This window comes from Hemitrygon akajei, chromosome 4 (genome assembly GCF_048418815.1).
Source record: "Hemitrygon akajei chromosome 4, sHemAka1.3, whole genome shotgun sequence".
Lineage (NCBI taxonomy): Eukaryota > Metazoa > Chordata > Chondrichthyes > Myliobatiformes > Dasyatidae > Hemitrygon > Hemitrygon akajei.
Genome location: NC_133127.1, coordinates 56,209,635 through 56,232,178, shown reverse-complemented (window position 1 = coordinate 56,232,178; position 22,544 = coordinate 56,209,635). Strand labels below are relative to the sequence as shown.

Genomic DNA, 22,544 nt, shown 5'->3' with positions numbered 1-22,544 from the left:
ATGACCCACTACGGTCAGGAAGGAGGCACAGGTGAATCAGGATGAGGATTGCCAGACTGGGTTTCAGCTTCTTTCCCTAGGCTGTGAGACTAATGAATACCCTGCCTACGACAAGGTCTCGTCACTGGACAGCGTGCTTTTACTCAACTGTTTATTGTTTACCTGTGCTGTGCATTTCATGTACATTTTGAATTATATTTTGCTAACTTGTTTGTGGTATTATTTTGTTTTACGTGCTGTGTGATATGTGTATTGTGAGTGCACTGTGGTCCAGAAGAACATTGTTTCATTTGGTTGTACAATACAATGACAATACACTTCAACTTGAAATTGAACTTGGATCGTGCTCTTTATTCTCTATCTGTGCATGCTTGTGTACTCATGTTGTGAACCTGTTGGATAGCAGAGTCAAGCAATGTGCCTGCTTCTTAGGCAATGTAACACAGATGTAGTGTTTGCAGGAGCAGCTCAGAAACTCAGCATACAATGCTCTCTTCAGAATAAACCTCCACTTCATTGGATACATTGTATATTTGCTCTGTCTTAATGCACTCTGAAGTCATTGCAACAAGCAATGAGTATGGAAAATAATTGAGAAAGCAGGATTTCATGTACTTCATAAGGAGTACATGTACTTAATGAGAAAATCTGTGGAAATATCAGGCAGATGTATGCATTGTACTGATTCATTTTGGACCATTGCAGTTGAAACACAATGACTAATGTGTGCTTTCAGAGACCATCTCATAAAATATTCAATAGGGCCTTAAAATAAAAGATCAACATAAATGGTGCTGAGTGAATGAAATGAAATAAACCTTCTGAATTCCACTGGTGTAAGGAGCATGATTCAATGACATGTTTTGACCCGAGTTAACGACATGACTTTCCAAGTGTATGCTCCAAATTAGCTTGCAAAATACCATTAGAAGTTTGACCTGGCAGTTACTAAGACAAAAGCAAGTCAATATTGTGATAAGTAGCCTACAGCAGAGCTAGATGGAGATGGATTTCTGTGGGTGGTTGGTAAGTGAGGGATTGATCCCACAATTCAGCAAGCTAAAACCACAAGAAGAGTATGTTAATTCAATATTTAATGTGTTTTTGCAGAAGGTCAACAACCTAAATCATCGACACTTTATCTTTCTGCTAATACTGCCTGACATGCTGTGTACTCTAAATGTTTTTTTTTCTGTTTTCACCATTCAGGTGACTACTTTTGAAAATGTTATTTGTGTGTTTTTATTAATTAAGAATGCCAGTTAGAGATAATGTAGAGATAGAGTTCATACATGAAGTGTATTGAGTTTCAAATTTTTGATAATCTAACATTAGTTTTGACCTGGTTTATAAAGCACAATATAGTTCAAATTAGTAATCGATTTCGGTGTGTGCTGTGTCTGCGAGGCTGAGTTGGGCGGCGCCGTGGAAGTCCATAGCGGGGGTATTCCCTTCTGCCGCTGGCGTGGGATGGCGAGTCTGTCGGGACCCTGGGGACTTGTGGAAACTGTGGTGATTTCTTTCGAACTTACAGTCCTTTAACATCTTGGACTATTTTTACCATGCCCATAGTCTGTTTTTTATCAATTATGCTATTGTTTGCACTGTTGTAACTATATGTTGTAATTATGTGGTTTTGTGCAGGTCTTGTAGCTTTAGTTTTTGGTCTTGTTTGTCTGGTGGATTTGGAGCTCCTTTCCGGGGAACGCGCTAGACGGTAGCGCAATATTAATACGCAGCAGCCTCTCCGGACTCTAGATTGGGGATTGCCAAACGTTATGTGGATTTTCTAGTGTAGTCTGTTTTGTCATATGCTTTTGTGATATCATTCTGGGGGAACGTTGTCTCATTTTTTAACTGCATTGCATTTGTGGTTTCTAAATGACAATAAACTGAATCTGAAATCTGAAATCTGAATCTGAATTATTTTAATTGTAGGAAAATGAAATAAATCTTCAATTTGATATTTATTATTACAGATAGACTGCAAAATTCAGACACAGAATGAGTGCTGAACTGGTTCCACTATGATGAATAATGTAGCATGTTTGTATTGTGAATGTTATTGACTACCATGTTGGTCAAGTTACTAGTGTGTGTAGGATGTGAGCAGGGTTGGCAGATGATGACATTTGTAAGCTGATGTTTTTATGTGGCTTACAGCAGCACTCTGTGTGAGGGAATGAAGATGTTCTGACAGATTCGGCCTATTAGTTAGGGGGTAATAGGAGGTTGGTGTGTTGAGGATACAGGCATTTGAAGGTGTCACACTCATGAGGTAATTGAACTTCTTGCAAATGTGTATCCATCTCTGGAATTGACTATGGCAGCTATACTGTATCTCGAGGACCTCCTAAATCTCAGCAGAAAGGAACATCTCTTGTCGAGTCTTCAAACTCCTATATGTGAGGTTGGAAAACACTGCAGCTTGCTTTCAATCCTACCATCACACGAAGACTAATTTCAGTATTAGGAACTCTGCCACTAATTACTGGCTTTAAATACAGCAGTCCACTTTTAATAAATGCTGGGCAATCACATTGGTCCCACTGCTGAGGCAATAAGCCAATTTGCAGCCTGAATATTGTTGGCTGACCCTGGCAATCATAAAAATCATCAGACAGAACAGTGCTCCCACATGGTTGTGTGTCTTGCTGCTTTCAAGGGCATTTCAATTCAATCATTATAAGATTTTGGTATTTAAAAAAAAAAGCATTCTGGAAAGAAACAGAAATGCTTCTCATTTCTCTATTCTGGTGCAGTGTACTTCTGTTTACGATTGAATACATATCAATTTCTCATTGGGCGTTACTGTCTGGGGTTAAATATATTATTGCTAGCTATAAAAAGCAACCCAAAAAGCTATGTTACAAGTTTAGACATGACTTACTGTGTTCAGCATTAATCCCCACTCTGTCTACGCTTCCTGCTGCCTTGGGAAAACTGCCAACACAATCGAGAATCCCTCTCACTCTGGTCATTCTCAAAATTCAAAAATACAAAGTAAGTTTATAATCAAACTTATACAGTATATATCATTGTATACAACCCTGCGATTCATTTTCTTGCAGGCTTTCACATTAGAACAAAGAAATACAATAGAATCAATGAAAAAACTACACACAAAAGACTGACCAGCAACCAATATGTAAAAGAAGAAAAACTGTGCAAATACAAAAAAATTAAGTAAGCAAATAATACCGAGCCCTTGATAGTGAGTCCGTAGGTTGTGTTTAGTGACCAGTTCAATGTTAGGTGAGTGAAGTTATCCTGCTGGTTCAGGAGCTTGAAGATTTAAGGGTAATAACTGTTCCTGAACCTGGCGATGTGGGATCTGAAACTCTTGTACCTCCTTCCCGATGGCAGCAGCAAAAAGAGAGCATGGCTTGTATGTTGGGGATCCTTGATGGATGGAGATTTCTTGTGGCAGTTTTTCTTGGAGATGTGCTCAATGGTGGCCATTGCTTTACCCATGATGGAATGGGCTGTATCTATCACTTTTTGTAGGCTTTTCCATTCTTGGGTTATTCGTCTTTCCATATCAGGCCATGATACGATCAGTCAGGATATTCTCCATTGTGCGTCTATAGAAGTTTGACAAAGTTTTAGGTGACATGTTCAATCTGAACTTATTAGAAAGCAGAGACGCTGTCATGCCATTTTTGAAATGGCACTTACGTGCTGAAAGGGGTCTTTTCTTCCTCCTCCAATGAGCAGAAGATAGAAGCTTGAGACTTGTACCAGCAGCCTTAAGGACAGCTTCTATCTGATTGTTAAATGACTCCGGAGTGGATCTCTTATATTATAAAGATGTAGGCAAACTTTGATCTCTCAACATACCTTTGTCACGGCCTTTGCACTGCATGTTCTCTGTACCAAACCCTCTATTCTGCATTTGGTTGTGTTTTCCTTTTGTATTAACTTGCAATCTTTGACATGCAAATCAAAGCTTTCACTGTATCTTGGTACATGGGACAGTAATAAGCCAATTTCTAATTACCAGGACCATGTCAGACTAAATAAATATTGCTGGAATATTAATATTATTAGTTTTATTTCAGAAGCCTCTGTAGGTTCCTGAATTATTCTCTCATTATATAAATATTGTTTGATTTATCGCTGAAAGAAAATTATTTTAATTTATTCAGCAGTGAAGAAATTTGACTCAATGTCAGCATTATATGGTATATCATGCATTAATTAACCAACACATTATTGCTTAGTTAAGAGCTCTTGTGAGTTGCTTTCAAAATTATTCTCAGTATATAAATTGTTGACAAATAGATAAAATTATATGCAGTTAATATATTTTAATGGGGCTGGTCATTTATGGTGGACACTTGACTCGGGTACTAATTGATTTCCAATGCTTATTAAAAAGACTAATGGGATTTGTCTAATGTGGGGTGAGTAGATAAATTGGGTAGTTTCATTTCCATTATTTAGGGCTAATTAAAAAATTAACATTGTTATTACAGAGGATCTTTCTTTTCTGGTCTGCTCACGTCCAGAATTGGTCCTCCAGTTAAACAGAATGCATAGTGTACAGTAGAGTGTTCAGTGTGTCTGAGAGCTGTACCGCTGAAACGGTGCAAGCAGTTTTCTGCATTGTTGGTCATCTTTTATAAACGAGAAGGCAACCAGTTAGGCTAGACAGGCTACTATTATAAAATCTGTAATGCACAATACCTGGACATTCCATATACAATTGGCAGCACAGTCCATTTAATCATAGTCCTCTGTGGGGTACGTATCCCTATAGAATTTATTCTCATTTAGCACAATTTAGTCCTGTTAATTAGGACATTCTGATGGATATGAAGTCCCTCCACCTTACACAATCCTGAGGTTCATTTTCTTGTAGACATAAATTCAATAACCGTTATAGAATCAATGAAAGCCCACACCAACTGTGCATACAACCAGTGTGCAAAAATTAATCATCTGTGCAAATACAAAAAGAAAGAATAATAAATAAATAAATAAGCAACTAATATTGAGAACATGAGATGAAGAATCTTTGAAAGCGAGTCCATAGATTGTGGGAACATTTCAGTGAAGGGTCAAGTGAAGCTGAGTGAAGTTCAAGAGAATAATGGTTACTGGGTAATGATTATTACTGTTCCTGAACCTGGTAGTGTGAGTCCTCAGGCAACTGTACCTCCTTCCTGATGGCAGTAGCAAGAAGAGAGCATGGCCTGGGTGGTGGGGGTCCCTGATGATGGATGCTGCTTTCCTGCAAAAAAGCACCATGTAGATGTGCTCAGCAGTGGGGAGGGCTTCACCAGTGATGGACTGGGCTGTATATTCTACTTTTTGTAGGATTTTCCATTCAAGGGCTTTGATGTTTCCACGCTAGGCTCTGATGCAGCCAGTCAATTTACTCTCCACCACACATTTGTAGTAGTTTGTCAGAGTTTTAGATGCCATGCCGAATCTTCTGCAAGCTCCAAAAGAAGTAAAGGCACTGCTGTACTTTCTCCGTAATTGCACTAAAGTGCTGGGCCCTGCACAGATCCTCTGAAATGATTACACCAAGGAATTTAATGTTGTTGACCCTCTCCATCTCTGATCCCCTGATGGGGACTGGCTCATGGATCTCTGGTTTCCTCCTCCTAAAGTCAATAATCAACTTTTTGGTCTTGCTGCCATTGAGTAAGAGGTTGTTGTTGTGGTACCTCTCAGCCAGATTTTCAATCTCCCTCCTACATGTTGATACATCACCACGACGACAGTGGTATCATCAGCATGGCTATTGGAGCTGTGCTTAGCCACACACTCATATGTGTACAGTAATAGAGTAGGGGCTAAGCATATATAGCCTTGTGGTGCATATGTGCTGATGGAGATTATGGAGGAGATGCTGCCAATCCGAACTGACTGAGGTCTGCAAGTGAGGAAATCCAGGATCCAGTTGCACAAGGAGATATTGAGGCCAAGGTTTTGAAGCTTGGGGATTCTTTTTGAGGGGAGGTTGGTATTGAATGCTGATCTGTAGTCGATAAGGTGCATTCTGATGCATGCACCTTTGCTGTCCTGATGTTCCATGGTTGAGTGACGAGCCAATGAAATGGCATCTGCTGTGGGCCTTTTGTTCTGGTTGGCAAATTGGAATGGATCCATGTCACTTCTCAGGCAGGAGTTGATGTGTTTCATCGTCAACCTCTCAAACCACTTCATCACTGGGATGTATGTGTAACTGGATGATAGTCATTGAGGCAGATTACCACGCTCTTAGGCACTGGTATAAACGAAGCATGTTTGAAGCAGGTGAGCACCACAGACCGCTGAAGTGAGAGGTTAACGATCTTAGTGAACACTCCGGCCAGTTGTTCAGCACGGATCTTTAGAACTTGGTCAGGTACCCCATCTGGGCCAGATGCTTTCCATGGGTTCACCTTCCTGAAGGATGCTTACATGTCGGCCTTAGAAACAGAAATCACAGGATCATCAGGTGATGTGGAGGTTCCCCATTTTGACAGTCAAATCGAGCATAGAAGTCATTGAGCTTATCTTGAGGTGAAGCTCTGTTGTCACCTATGTCGCCTGGTTTTATTTGATAAGATATGATAGCATTCAAACGCAGCCACAGCTCTCAAGCATCCTTCATTGATTCACTTGCCACTTTGCCCATGAGATGGCTTTCTGGAAATCATAGCTAGACCTCTTGCAACTGGCCCTCAACAGGTTGCAGATCTCATGGTTTATCCAGGGCTTTTGGTTGGGGATAACTGATTGGACTGGTTGGGGATTTTTGTGGAGGTACACTCCTCGACAACTGAGCTGCTATTGTTAACTGCAGTATTTATTCTGGTGGTTCAGTAAGTTTCTGGTCTATAGTAAACCTCAGGTTATTAATGGTGAGAAATATAGTGATAGTAATGTAATGGAAAGTCAAGGTGGGTGGTTAGATCCTCTCATTGGAGATGGCCATTGCCTGACACTTCCGTGCAGTAATTATCAGTCCATGCCAGAGTGTTTCCAGTCTTGTTGATGACTTGTGAATAGAATTGGGCATTTGTGAGTTTAGACATTATAGTCGAAGGAAGTTTATTGATGAAGCATTTGAAGATGGTTGGGCCTTGGTGCCCAGAGGAACTTTTGCAGGCATGCACTTGAGCTGAGCTAAGTGATCATTAAAGCCACAACCATCTTCTTTTATACAAGGTATGACTCCAGCTGCTTGGTTTTCCACGGATTCCCTTTGATGCTACATTTAGTTGAACGGTACCTTGATGTTAAGAGCAGTCAGCCTGACCTCACCTCATGATACATTATTAGAGAAAGCTGTTAGGTCTTGTATTCTGAGCCATAATTAAGCTTAAGAGGATTGTTATCTAACAATGACGGGGAATTTATAACCCTGGGTTAGTTTTCAACATAAAGAAAAGAAACATATTGATAAGCAGTTTGATTGACTGTATCTCTCAGCATCTGATATTTTTTGAAATTACCAGTGGAGTTACAAAGATTTTGGAATTAAGCATCAGTGTTTGTGATTGCCCAGGGGAGCCAAAGGAACCAAATGCACAATGTCAACACACTGAATCCCAAACACAACTATTCATAAATGCTGCTTGACCTGCTGAGTTCCTCCAGCATTTTGAGTATGTTACAATAGATCTCCATTTTGCTTTTCCCTTTTAGACAGTTCTTGATGTTTCAGTAATTCCAGTATTTGCAATTATGAGTGTCCACTTTGGATGTAAACAGAAGTAAGATGTAGACATTCACCTCCATAATGCTACAGTTGATGTTGGTTGCGCAGAAATTTGTCCCAGATTCTCCTGACTGACAGTGTAGCTAAGAAGCACCTTAACGGGTGGAAATACAATGCACTGTTAAATTAGTTATGATGATAACCCAGCTTAAGGGCTTTTGATTAATATTCAAAGATTTGTGTGAGTCTACTGTAAGGAAGTTTGTGCAGTTTGAGTTCTGCATGGATAATAATTCATTTAGACTATATGACCATAAGGCATAGGAGCAGAATTAAACCATTTGGCCCATCGAGTCTACTCATCATGGCTGACTCATTTTTCTCTCAAACCCATCCTCCTGCTTTCTTCCCATATCCTTGTACACCCTGACTACTCAAGAACCAATCAACCTCCGCCTTAAATACACCCAGTGATCTCATCTCCATAGCTGCCTATGGCAAAAAACTCCACAGATTCACTATCCTCTGGCTAAAAAAAAATTCCTTCTCCACTGTTCTAAGTGGATATCCCTCTATTCTGAGGCTGTGCCCTTTGGTCCTAGACTCCGCCCCACTATAGGAAGCATCCTCTTTGCATACACTCTATCAAAGCCTTTCAACATTCGATAGGTTTCAATGAGATCAACTCCTCATTCTTCTAAACTCCATCCAGTACAGGCACAGAGCCATCATATGCTCTTCATAGGATTACTTTTTCATTCCCAGAATCATTCTCGTGAGCCTCCTCTGAACACTCTCCAATTTCAGCATATCCTTTCTTAGGTAATGAGCCCAAAACTCACAGTACTCCAAATGAGGCCTCTTCACTGCCTTAAAAGCCTCATCATTACATTGTTGCTTTTATGTTCTTGTCCTCTCGAAATGAAGGCTAACATTGCATTGCTTTCCTCACCACTGACTCAACCTACAAGTTAACCTTAAGGGATTGCTACAAAATGACTCCCAAGTCCCTTTACACCTCTGATTTTTCTTCCCATTTAGAAAATAGTTTTTTCTTTCTACCACACTGCATGACCATACACTTCCCTACACTATATTCCATCTGCCACTTCTTTGCCCATTGTCCAAATCTATTTAAGTCCATCTGCAGCCTCCCTTCTTCCTTAGCACTAGCTGCCCCTCCACCTACCATCATATCATCCTCAAACTTGGCCACAAAGCCATCAATTCTGTATCCAAATCATTAAAATCATTTTATCACGTACTTCTAAATCTTCATCATTAACAATCAACTCCAACATCTTCCCAACCACTGAGGTCAGGCTAACTGGCCTATAATTTCCTTTTTTTCTGCCTCCCTTTCTTGAAGAGTGGAGTGGCATTTGCAACTTTCCAGTTCACCGGAACCATGCCAGAATCTAATGATTCTTGAAAGGTCATTACTGATTCCTCCACAATCTCTTCAGATATCTCTTTCAGAACCCTGCGGTGTAGTCCACCTGATCCAGATAACATGATCCTTCAGATTTTTCAGCTTCCTAAGCACTCTCTCTCTAGTAATAGCAACAATACTCACTTCTGTCCCCTGACACTCTCAAACTTCATGCACGCTGCTAGTGTCTTCCACAGTGAAGACTGATGCATTATACTTAATTCAATAAATTCACTATTTCCTTGTCCTCCATTGCTATCTCTCCAACATCATTTTCCAGCAGTCTGATATTTACTCCCGCCTCTCTTTTACTCTTTATATATCTGAAGAAATTCTTGGTATCCTTGTTGATATTATTGGCTTGTTTACTTTCATATTTTTATCTTTTCTCTCCTTATGGCTTTTTAGTTGCCTTCTGTTGGTTTTTCAAGCTTCCTAATCTTCTCACTTCCCATTCATTTTTGCTCTCTTATATGCTTTCTCTTTTGCTTTTGTGTTGGCTTTGACCTCCCTTGTCAGCCTGCCTTTAGAATGCTACTTTTTCTTTGGGATGTATACGTTCTGCACCTTCTGAATTGTTTCCAGGAACTCTGGCATTTGCTGGTCAGCTGTCATCCCTGCTAGTGTCACCTTCTACTCGACTTTATTCAGATCCTCTCTCATGCCTCTCTAATTCCCTTTACTCCACAGTAATACTGATACATCTGACTTTTATTTCTCCCTCTCATTTAGGAGTGATTTTTATTCTGTGTGGTCTTTTGTTAAATCAATCAATTGTTCTTTTATTGTTGCCTTTCTACAGTATTATAATACATAATATTTATGAACTTTGCAATTAAGGTTCAGTCAACTGACCAGTGATCCCATATCTTCCTTCAGAAATGAATTTCTAGAGCTGACTATCGGAAGAGAGATCAAATCCTTTGCCTTATCTTGTCCCAGAGAAGTCCGTGGAAGAAGATTGCTTTTGGTAAGTGAGGTTCAGTGTTACCAGACAAAATGATTAGGTGACTTGTATTTGCATTTGCATCGCTGAATATGAGTAAAATGCTCAGTAAAATTGTCATAAAACCAAGCAATTGTATGGGCTCTTTCAATGCTGTAGAGCCAGTTAAACTATTTCTGCTTTGGAAATGATTGTAATCACTGCCATGTTAACAATTGTTTCCCTGTAGGGAGGCCTAACCTAGTCTACAATCATTTCTGAATCCATTCCTATGAAGGATCAAGGTCAGTGTCAGCCCCAAGGCCATTGTGATAACTTAAATGCATTGCAATTTATGTGATTTACAGGCAAACTGTTGGCACCTCTTTCCTCTCTAGATAGCTGCTGTTGGGAGGTCTTAAATCCAAATACTAACCCAAATCCTGGATCAGATAGTTTCAGGCATTTCCAAAATTGTCGTATCAATAATCATTGTGAGTGTTTATGTTGTTCAGTATTAGACTGTGCTAAGATGAGGTCATTAAACATTTTATTGTCACATGCTAGTTGTGTGAAATTTCCCTGAAAACCTCTCATTGTCTCTTCATCTTTGACGTGGAGATTATACTGGGGCTCCTGAACAAGCGGGACCTCTCTCCTAGGAGCAACACTTGCAAAATGCTCAAGGAACATAGTCTCAGCCCAAACATTGACTGTAGATTTCCCCCTATAGATGCTGCATGGCCTGCTGGGTTCTCCCAGCATTTTGTGTGTGTGTGTTGCTGCCTCTCTCTAGGTGTTCTCCTCTTTCATCAGGATCTCAAGGGCTGTGCCCAATTCCATGCCTGTCGTTCCATTTTACTGAAGAGTTTTCCTCATTCTGATCAAAGTCCCTCTGGCTTCCAACAGTGATTTGATGCAATAAGGAGTCCTTTAAGAGAGACATACAGTACGTGTCAGATCACTGCAAGCCACTCCACCAGACTCTTGAAACCGCACCCTATTAAGTGAGATGGGAACATCACCAGGCAACAAGGCTGGTTCCCATGTGCATTGACATTTTACCCATTATTTACATAACAAATTTACCTCCTTGTTTTGGTACACATTTGCACTCTTCGTAAAATAAATGCACATAATTATTGGGTAGATAGTGAATTATTAATGTGACATTATCCGCTCCATAATTCCTATCTCAGCCTGTGACCTTGATCTGAAATAACATGCACATTACTCAACCATCCCTTCTCTATTTCTTTCTTCTCCCAATGTCAGATCTCAAATTACTTCCTCTGTTAATCTATTGTAGCGAGTGGGAATTACTGCAACTGAGGTTTAATAAAGGTGGAACCAGAAAGGGTTCTGGCACTTTAAATCACAACCTAAAGCTAATGTCTCAAAATAATTAAAGCAGTCAGCAGTTCTAGCCATACTTTATCTTAATCTACAGAGTATGCCATTTAATTGGGGACTTTAAATATGTACCTAATATTTCAACCTCGGGCTCATCAAGAATGACTTTGCTGTCATATTCAATTAAAGATTTCTATTGAAGATGGTAGGTCATTTTTTCTTCTCTCTCTTAAAGATATGCTATAGATGGTGAATGCTAAATGAATAAACAATCATCAAAGTTAATATTTAAAGGATTCTGGAATTGTTGAAGCAGTCCAAATCTGAAAGGTGTAACTAAATTATTATTGATCAAAAAATTATGCATGGATGCTAACATGATCAGTTTAATCTCATCCTGCGCATTCACAGAGATAATATGTAGACTCCAAATGGAGAGAACTAGTGTGAGGTCAGGGGTTTAACCTGGCTTGCTGAAGCTGTGAGGCAGCATCTCTGTTAACTGCATCACACTGCTGAGCATGGGCTGACCTGATCTGAACTTGCGTTTTCTGTTAGAGTATACAACTGACCTGACTTGACTTAAGGCAGACACACTTAGTCTTGTACTCTTTGGTAAGGTCGAGTTCCGAAATACGGAGTTCAGCCCTCCAGGGGAAGAATGAAGTTTTATTGATTTAGGGAAGAAGATGGCACCAGCAAACAACACAGCTAATGGCAACATCCTTCAGATGGCTCACAAAAACCATTATTTTCATTTCTTTTACATCTTTCTGCTTCAAATGGGGTTCTGCTACTGTGGGAGTCTGTGATCTACATTTTGGTGGTGTGTTCTCAGGCCGAATGAGCGATCTGGTGCTTTGCTGTCTCCGAGTGAGTTCAGGGAGGCCTAGAGCAAAGTGTGCGACCTCGAGGCCAAGAAGCCTGGAGCTGGGGTGTGAGCCCATGTTCAAATCAATTTCTCACCATCCTGCCAATTAAAGCATGAAGGAAGATTGAAAATGATCAAGGATGAGAGAGGAAGGCAGGCAGGTGTTCAGCACTGTCTACCTGTGTTTGAATGGTCTCTCTCTCTCTCCCCCCCCCTCGCTTGTTACTTCCAGAGGAATATCCCTGCATTTCTCTCTCCCCTTCATTCTGGGAGTGAGTGCCAGAGTCCTGGGACTTGGGCAAGGTTTTAATCAATGTCCTTTGTGGATTGGACTCTGTAGTTCACATTATGATGTGTTTCTGGTGTCTGGTCACTTTTTTTTGTTACTATTTTGTGCTGTTTTGATTGGGGTGGACTGGATCTGCTGGCTGAGTTAATGAACGACAGTGCTAGATTGAATTAAACTGAGCTAAACTGAATATGTATGTATCTTTCGACGACTTTGGGTGTTTTATATTCTGTCTTTTTCACTCATTTTTGTTTCCATTTGCATGATTAGTTTTTTTTGCATTGGGGTTTGATGTTTTTCTTTGTTTCGTGGCTGTCTGTGGTAAGCTGAATCTCAGGGTTGTATACTGCATACCTACTTTGAAAATAAGTGTACTTTGAATCTTTGAAAAAGAGGTATTACCACTTGGTGGCCCAAAGCATATTTGCAACCAGATGGATATCTTTTCATCAATGTCATTCAGCTGAATACTGAAGGCATGGGGTCACATGATACCCTGGAAACTGTTTCATATAGAATTACTCATAACCGTGGGCTCATCAATGTAAGTGGGCTTACAGGGCATACAAAGCTTGCGTGTGTATCACTTAAGAGTGAACTTGCCTGGGGAGGTCTTAATCCTGGGGTCCAGCACTCAAACTGCATCAGGAGATGATCTTTAAGATAAATATATGATTCTTGTTTTCCCAAGGTCATGCCACCCACCATAAAAGTAGATTTGATTCTGAGCTCACTCTCAAACATCAAACCATTGCAAACCTCCCCAGCTCCCATTACCTGATCCAGTCTGGAGGATCACTCATTCGACTGTTAGATCTTCTCTACATCAGAGGTTCTCTTTGCCCTCGTTATCATCTGTGCACTCTGCTTTTGCAGATAGGGTTGTCAGCTCGCGTGCGCAGGGGTATTGTACCCGAATTTTTATCATGGCTCGTTGATTAAAACCAGTATTGATCACATCCCCCACAGCCTATATAACACACTATACCAGTTGTTGTAAAGTTTCTTGACCAACTGGGTTACACTGATTCAATGTGGTTATAAATTCCTACCACATAATTTGGTAACGTAGGTTTAGTTGAAAAATGGAGTCTTATATCAGGAGGAATTGTGGGTGGGAAATAACACAGGATGGGCTCCAACTGGTGAATGATATCTGCAGATATCTGTCCCATAACAGACTGGCAATTGAGTGACAGTTTGTGCTGCTGGGCTTCTATGTGATTCTGCACAGCTTTGAACTAGGCAATTCGCTGTGTTTTACATTGAAAGCATTTTCTTGTAAGATGAAGAATGAGTCACGTACCTTGCTTAACTTATTGTTGGTTTATTCAAATCCATCTAAATAGGTGGATGGAATTAATTGGTACAACATGGAACACACACAAAATGCTGAAGGAACTCAGCAAGTTAGGCAGCTTCCATAGAAGTGAATAAATAGTTGACATTTCAGGCCATCAGGACTGGAAAGGAAAGTGAAGAAGCCAAATAAGAAAGTGGGAAGAGGGGAAAAAGTACATGTTGGAAGATGATAGGTGAAAGCAGGTGAGGGGGTTGGTAGATGGATGGAGGAGGGGGATAAAGTAAGAAGCAGAGAGGTGATAGATGGAAGAGGTAAAGGGCTGAAGGAGAAGGAATCTGCTAGGAGAATACAGAGAAGTCCGGGAGAAAGTAAGGAGGAGAGCAGCAGCGGGAGATGATGAGCAGGTGAGGAGAAGAAAAGTGGTAATAGGTGAGTAAGAATTGGGAATTGAAAAAGAGAGAAGGGGAAGGGGGAGAAGTTAGACAAATCAATGTCAATGCCATCAGGTTGGAGGCTACATTAATGGAATAAGTAATGTTGCTCCTTCAACTTTGGTATGGCCTTATTGTGGCAGTAGAAGAGGCCATGGTCCAAGATGTCAGAATGGGAACTTGAATTGAAATGGATGGCCACCAGGAAACCCTGCCTATTCTGGTGGATTGAGCACAGGTGCTTAATGAAGCAATCCCCTGATCTACATTAGGTCTCACTGATGTAGAGGAGGCTACACCAGGAGCACTATATGCAATAGATGACCCGACAGACTCACAGGGTAAGTGTTGCCTCACCTGGAAGAACTTTTTGGGACTCTGAATGGGGTTGAGGGAGTATATGTAGGGGCATGTGTAGCACTTGTCTCCCTTACAGGGGTAAGTGGCGAGAGTGAGATCCGTTGGGGAGAGATGAGTAGACATGGAAAACAGATAGAAAGCAATCTCTGTGTAAAGTAGAGAGTGGGGTGGGAGGGAAAGATGTGCTTAGTAGGATTCCTTTGTAGATGGCGGAAATTTTGCAGAATGAGGTACTGGATATGGAGGCTTGTGGGGTGGTAGATAAGGACAAGAGGAACCCTATCCCTGTTATGGTGGCGGGATGATAGGGTGAGTGCAGATGTGCAAGAATTGGGGGAGATGTGCGAGAGGGAAGCATTGATGGTGGTGGAAAGGAAATCCTATTCATTGAAGGAGAACCTTTCAGATGTTCTAGAAGGGAAAGCCTCATCCTGAGAATAGATGCGCCAGAGATGGAGGAACAGAGAGAAGGAAATAGCATTGTTACAAGTGACAGGGTGGGAAGAGGTATAATCAAGATAGGTGTGAGAGTCAGTAGGTTTGTAGAAAATATCAGAAGATAGTCTATCTCTGGAGTTGGACACAAGAGATAAAGGGGAGAGAGATGTCAGAGATGGACATTTAGAAAGTCAGAACAACATTTAATATTATTAAATGCTCTGCTGACTTTCTAAATTATCATCCATGTTAGGCAAGAATCACTAGACATGCAAAGTAATTAGTAAACTAGTGCTGCATGTGTAAAATCATGGAAATGAGAGTTTGGTGGTTAGACTGACTCAGTACAACTGAATCTCAAAGTTTCCTTTGAAACTTGAGCAAAATTCTCAATTCCCTTATCCAGTGCCAACCAATTAATGCATTTTTCAAGGTATAAATTTCTCAGCTTTCAAAGCTGTTGAATCATTTAATAATAAATAATTAATTGAGCTGGTAGCATTTTTAAAATATTAATCAATCTCTCTTCAATAGAGATTTTGAAGAAAATGAGCCACAAGGTAATAAAACATGAATAAACAATTAATATTGTCCTCCAAGAGGAACAAAGGGAGTGTACCAACTTGATTCCAAGGGAGGCAGACCTTTTCCTTCTCACATACAATTGTTTGGGCAGGTGGAAGATCAGCTAAGTGCCTTTAACTGAGACTGCATGGACAGACCTTGTTCCACCACAGAAGGATCATTCAAACCAAGAATTCTGGTTTAGCAGACCCGTAGTGTCAATGTAGATGGAAACAGAGTTAACATTTCAGGTCAATAATGTTTCATTAGAACTGTTAATTTTGTTTCCTCTCCACTGATGCTGCCTGACCAGCCGAGTATTTCCAGCATTTCTCCTTTTACTTTGTTCTAATGTGGCTATGATCATAGCTGGGAATTTTTATTTTCTTCCTGACATATAGTAGGCAGCCACATTTTTCTTGAACCATTCCCAAATTTTCTAGGTTGATTAGATTTACATGGGAATCCAAACCTGGTACCTCCATTCCCAGATCCTATAATAGAGCATGGTTTGTGTACAGAACCAGTATGCTCCTCAAAATCTGATCAATGTTTTTAAGGGTTCCCTCTATTACTCTTTGAGTGACATCAGCAGCATCATTAATGAAAGGTGTTCGCTGTGCATTTGCCATGTTCATAAGACAACACTTTAACCAGGCCAAGTGACAGGCATCTTACTGGCATATTTACTGGCATCATGGTCAGGTGTGGCAATTTGAATGCATGGGAATGTATGAAGCTGCAGTGAGCCGTAAACTCAGTCCAATATATCACTGGCACTTCCCTCCCCACCATCGGCAATGTCTGCAGATCACCTTCCTGCAGCTACCTTTGGAAAGAAGGCACAAAAGCCCGAAGTCCCACAGCACCAGGTTCAAGAACAGCTACTTCCCTTCAGCGGTTGGGTTCTTGAACCACATTGCATAATCCTAATCACTACCCCAGTGGAGCAACACTATGACAACTTTGCTCTACAAAGGATTTATTTTTGGTTTTAATTGTGCTTTTTCTTGTATTATTTTTGCATAAATTTGCATGAGTGTTTTGTATTTTAATTTGCTTCTAATTTGCTCTTTGAGGGGAACTGCTGCACTCAGTGTTCCCGGAGTTCATCCTTGAATACTGCTGTAAGTTTTTCATTACACTTGTGACTCCATGCACTTTTGCATATGTCAGTAAACTTGATTTTGGAGTAAGCAAAGCCACGTATTGTGTTAGCTTTGTTTTCAAGTACAATCGAAGGGCAAATGGTCATTTTCTCGGTATACTGGTGATGTTATTGACATATCAACTCAGATCAAGGGTGATCTCTGGGTATTTTGGTATTAGGTTGTGGGTAGCAAGTTTGCATCCATAACTGTATGTGGAATTTCAAGTATTTCCATTTCTCGGGTAGTTTCTATCAAAGGCTTCATTTTTGGAAATGGGTTTCGAGTGATACTATAGATTCCCATCAGCAATATATAACACCATAAGACATAGATTATGCAGATGATTACCCTGGGTTGCTAGGGTGATGGTGGAAAAAAGGTTCATGGCAAAAATGTCACTGTGGAGTTGCAACCTGAAAATAGTTACTCTGTAATTTGTTCAGCAATGTCCCTAGAAAAAAAGTTCTTTCAAACAGGCAGAGGTCAGAGGATCTCACCACTCAGGGAGATGAGAACATTGGTAGGAAACTGGTATGATACGATTCCATGATAATTTATCTTCCAAAATTTTCTTTCTACAAGCCTTCCAGACCACTAAGCTCACACAAGGTGGGTACCCAAGGAAAGCTTATAGAGTTCTGTATATTCACATAGGATCTAATTCCTTGGCAACAGTTTCTTGAAAACCAAGAAAAATGCTATTAAAATGCAAAACTGATGTCAAAACTCTACAGAATATGATTTCTTGAAAGCTAAGTTTTCTGCATAATTACTCATAGATCACACGTACTTTGAGATGGAGAGATTTCTTCTATCTTGTGTATGCTGCATTGCAGCATTCTGATTTACTACCATTCTAATTTGCTGTTTGTGGGGGACTGCTGCACTCAGTGTTCCCAAAGTTTATCTACAAGCAAACAATCTTACTCTTTTAACAGGGGAGCTCCTGAAGATGTGAAAACAGCGTGAACACAAACATCACTTTGACCAGAATGCTGGAAAATTTGCACATTTTTACTGTCTGGGTTTAGCTTCTTTACATTTAAACTCCAACACCATTGCAGTAGAAGTCAGTGTGTCATTAAATTGCTGGTGTGCCTGCATGTTTATTCCCAGCACAACCAGATCCCATGGCAGACCAGAACTTCATGCCTTCGCTTGTGGGTATTTAGATCCACTGAACAACAACTAGACAACATGGATCTTTGCAAATCTTTGCAAAATCGGTTCTAACAAGAGTGAAGTAAACTCGACACATAATTTACAGTGATATAATTATGACAGTCATTTTATTTACATTGTGGTTATCTCTGGGACACAACTATGTACTTCACATGCTTTGAGTTACTTTGATATACCAACACTGCTGTTGTGCAGACAGACATTGGAAACACTTCATATGAAGCGAATTGCCACAGACACCAAACTAAAAGAGCAATAACATGGAGTGTGGAGAGTTGGGCTGGACAAATGGACAGCTGCAACTCTACAAAGGTTTCCATGACCTATGGGCAGTTGTGCATGAAAGTCACACTTTGAAGAATAACATACAGGTTCAAAAGACTTAAGAACAAAAGGTTTCCAAATCAGTTCTTATGGTAAAGCTTATTGTAACCAGCATTCCAAAATACAATTAAAGCACTCTTCCATTCACGCAAGAGTAACAATCAATGAATGTGAAGGTTTGATCTCTATCTGTTACAAGAATTCTACAAGCTCCAGAGAAATTAACAAGTGATCCATTACCTGACTCCAGTTCATGAGGATCTCCCTGAGGGAATGTTGATGAATTTATTTCTTGTATTGTGAAGTAAAATGACTTAAAGCCATTTAGGGAATATGGCTGTGCAGGGACAAAAGCTAGTGGGCTACAACAGCCTGCTGTGCTCTCAGAGTTTCATAACGCAGGAATCGTGATGAATTGCAAACATAAGTAACTGCAGCCTTACTGCTGAATACAGATGAACATGATTTATAATCACAGTGCGGTAGTACAGCTACTAAACTGGCACTCGGCACCACTGATCCGGAATTCGCTGATCGTTGAATTCAAATTTGTAAAAATGTTGGTTTTCATAAGAGTAACTGTGAAACTATCCAAATGTTTATAAACCCCTTCTGGTTCACTAATGTACTTCAGTGAAGGAGAATTTCTGTCCTTCCATTGTCTAGTCTATATGACTGCAGAGCCACCAATATGCTAATTGACAGAACTCCTCTACGACTGATGCCATAACATCTGTCATGCACCTGGCCCTGATCCACCTAGAAAACAAGGACCTTATATCAGAATGCTGTTTCAGAATTTCAGTTCAACGTTCAACACCATTGTCCTAGAGACCTTGGTGAACAAATTCCCACTCTTCAGTCTAACTACACCACTGTGCAACTGTGTGTTGTACTTCCTAACCAACAGACCTCAGATAGTCAGATGCACAGTCGCTCCTCCCTCTCCATAATTCTCCATACGAGTGCCCCCCAGGGCTGTGTGCTGATCCCATTGCTGTACACTCTGCACGGCCGTACACCTGAGTAATCACATTATCATGTTCGCCGATGACATGTCAGTGGCGGGTCTCAATGGTAGCAATGACGAGGTGGCCTGCAGATACGAGGTTGTGTAATCACATCGAGGCCTGGTGCCAGTCAAATAACCTCTTCTTCAATGTCAACAAGACAAAGGAGATGGTTATTGACTTCACACTGCCCTTTACATCAGCAGCAAAGCAGTGAAAACTGAGCAGTCTCGAAACTCCTGAGAGAGCACATCTCGCATACCTCAAGATACCCGACCACATTCTACACAATCAAGAAAGCTCATCAATGCCTCTACTTTCCGAGGCTAAAGACAGCTGATTATGCACACCTAAACTCATGTCATCCTACAGATGCACAGTCAAGAGCATCCTAACAAGCTGCATCACTGAATGGTACAGAAACTGCACTGTGGCAGATAGGGAGGCTCTGCCACAGGCAGTCCCACTGCCGAATGCATCAACGCACCAGCCTACCCACCATCAAGTGCGTATATACAGAGAGCTGCTGTAAAAAAGGTGCGGGTAACAGAGGTTCATGTAGGGAAACTCCTATCTAGTAATCACATGCCATTGGTTTTAGATAACTATGCAATAAGATAGGTCTTGTTTGCGAGTTGAAATTCTAAATTGGTGAAAAGCCAATTTTTATAGTATCAGAAAGGATCTGGCAAGTGTAGAACGGGACAGCCTGTTTTCCGGCAAAGGTGTACTTGGTAAGTGGGAGGCCTTCAAAAGTGAAATTTTGAGAGGACAAATCTTGTATGTGCTTGTCCGAAAAAAAGGTAAAGATAACAGGTGTAGGGAACCTGGTTTTCAAATGATAATGAGGTCCTGGTTAAGGGGGAAAAAAGAAGGCAGTGCATATAGGCCAGTAGGAACAAATGAGGTGCTAATGGAGTAGAAGAAATGCAAAGGTACACTTGAGAAAGAAATCAGGAAGGCAAAAAGAATCAATCTATGTAAGCTACTGTATGTAATTATTGTGCTTTTGATAATTGTATTCTTTATCTTATTGTGTTTTTTGTGTTACCTCAGATTCAGGGTAACAATTATTATGTTCTCCTTTATACTAGTATACTGGAAATGACATTAAACAATCATGAGATTTAAATCTCAGTTCGAAGGCAAACAGGAATGGACAGTAAATGTCAATATTGCGAGTGATAACTCAGTTTTATAACAAATAAAACAAAATCATGATAATTCATTGCAACACACAGAATTGGAGAAGCTTAGCATGTCAGGCAGCATCTTTGGAGGGATCAGGATATGAGTTCAATGTCGCTCCAAGGCCATAGGCTGCAAAGATTCAGCATGTCTTTTTTTAAACAGTGAATGAAGTTACAAATCTAAGAATCCTGGAATGTTAAAGACAGAAGGTCTTTTGCATATCAGGTTATTTGAAAGAATCGTCAAATTAGTTCCACTCCCTGAAGTTCTCTGCATTTTTCCCCCTTTTTAAATGTATACTCAAGTCTATTTTGAGAATTGAATTTGCTTTTGACACACTTGCAATGATTACATCCCAATCTCACCAATTCTTTGTGTAATTCAACCAACTAGGGATTATTTTGTCAAACCAAGAGTTTTGCTTCACAAGTAATAACATTATTAATTTCACGGTGATTACAGGTTCTTAGCCCAGTGCACAAAGCAGAATAAGAGCAATTGAACAATGATGGAATTAGATTTGTCAGTAGTGATGAAAAGATGATTACTATTTAAGAACCAATGTTGGAATAGTGATAGAACCCCTTAGTTGCAAGAGGAATCTGGGAGCACATCTCTCGTATCTTTATTCAGTGTGGTAAACTATGTATACCTGTCTGGACACGCCCCTCTGCTGACTGCTCCTGTGGCTCCTCCCACAGACCCCGGTATAAAGGCGATTGGAGGCACTGCTCCTCGCTCAGTCTCCGAGATGCCGTGCTACGTTTTGCTGCTAATAAAAGCCTATCGTTCACCTCCCGTCTCCGAGAGTTATTGATGGTGCATCAATTTCATTAGCAGCAATTTTAAAACATGGAGAGCATTTTACGACCCGACAGATTGGATCTTGACCCACAATCCCAGGAAGCCAGTGACACTTTCGAACTCTGGCTAGCCTGCTTCGAATCGTACCTGGAGGAGATTCAAGTGACCGAGCCTGCCACGATGCGCAGGGTTCTCCTCTCCAGAGTCAGTGCAAGGGTCTACTCCATGATCAGAGTCCAAACAGACTACCAGGGTGCGATGGATGCCTTCAAAATACAATACCGGCGGCCGGTGAACACCATCTACGCAAGACATCGCTTAGCGACACAGCGGCAGCAGGCCGAAGAGTTGAGCGCTGCGTTTGTCCGGGCCCTACAGACACTCGTGCGGGCCTGCGACTGCAGGGGGCTGACGGCGAAACAGCATGCGGAGCTGCTAGTAAGAGACACCTTCGTTACGGGGATCAGGTCAATGTACGTGCGCCAGCGGCTGCTGGAACACGCCGATCTTACCTTAAATTCGGCGATTGAGCTGGCCGACACGCTGGAGGCCGCTCTGCACGATGCTGACGCTGTCCAGGCACGCAATCTCCCGCCGGCCCTGTGGACGCTGCAGACCCTGCCACCCAGCCAATCGACCTCAGCTGCTGCCAGTCGCGAGCCTGTGCAATCCCTGAAATCCTCCGGCGAATCGACCATAGCTGCTGCCAGTTGCAAGTCCGTGAAGTCCCCACAACCCACCGGCGAGTTGACCACGGCTGCTGCCAGTCGCAAGTCCGCACAGTGTTACTTCTGCGGACTCGAAAAGCACCCCCGAAAATGCTGCCCGGCCCGAGAAGCTACCTGCTCCAGCTGCGGAAAGAAGGGCCACTTCGCCAAGGCCTGTAAGTCCAAACCACGAGCAGGGTCAAGCAGCGCCACGTGCAAGGCATGGGGGTCGCCATCTTGGTCGCCGCCATCTTGCCTGCCCGCCTCGTGCGAGGCATGGGGGCGGCCATCTTTGTCGGCACTACCTAACCCGCCTCCGACCCACGGGTGCTTACCGGGCACCAAGATGGCGATTCAACTCTGGCCTCCGTGACCCTCGACCAAAGCACTCCACACCAGCTCGCGAGGTCAATGATGGACATCCTGGTGGAGGGGCACAGGACTAGCTGCCTGTTTGACACGTGCAGCACTGAGAGTTTTATTCACCTGGACACAGTGCAACGCTGCGGACTCGTGACACGGCCGGTAAGCCAGAGGGTCACCATGGCT

The 22,544-nt window shown here is 41.5% G+C and overlaps 1 protein-coding gene across 5 annotated transcripts in view; it reads left to right on the top strand.

The window, feature by feature from the left end:
• Positions 1–22,544, top strand: part of LOC140726365 (janus kinase and microtubule-interacting protein 1-like) — a 395,420-nt gene that overhangs the window by 108,344 nt on the left and 264,532 nt on the right. For all 5 annotated transcript variants that reach the window (XM_073042649.1, XM_073042647.1, XM_073042648.1 and 2 more), the window contains one exon: positions 9,972–10,062. The gene's annotated coding sequence lies outside the window, so the exon portion shown is untranslated. The remainder of the gene's footprint in view (positions 1–9,971; positions 10,063–22,544) is intronic.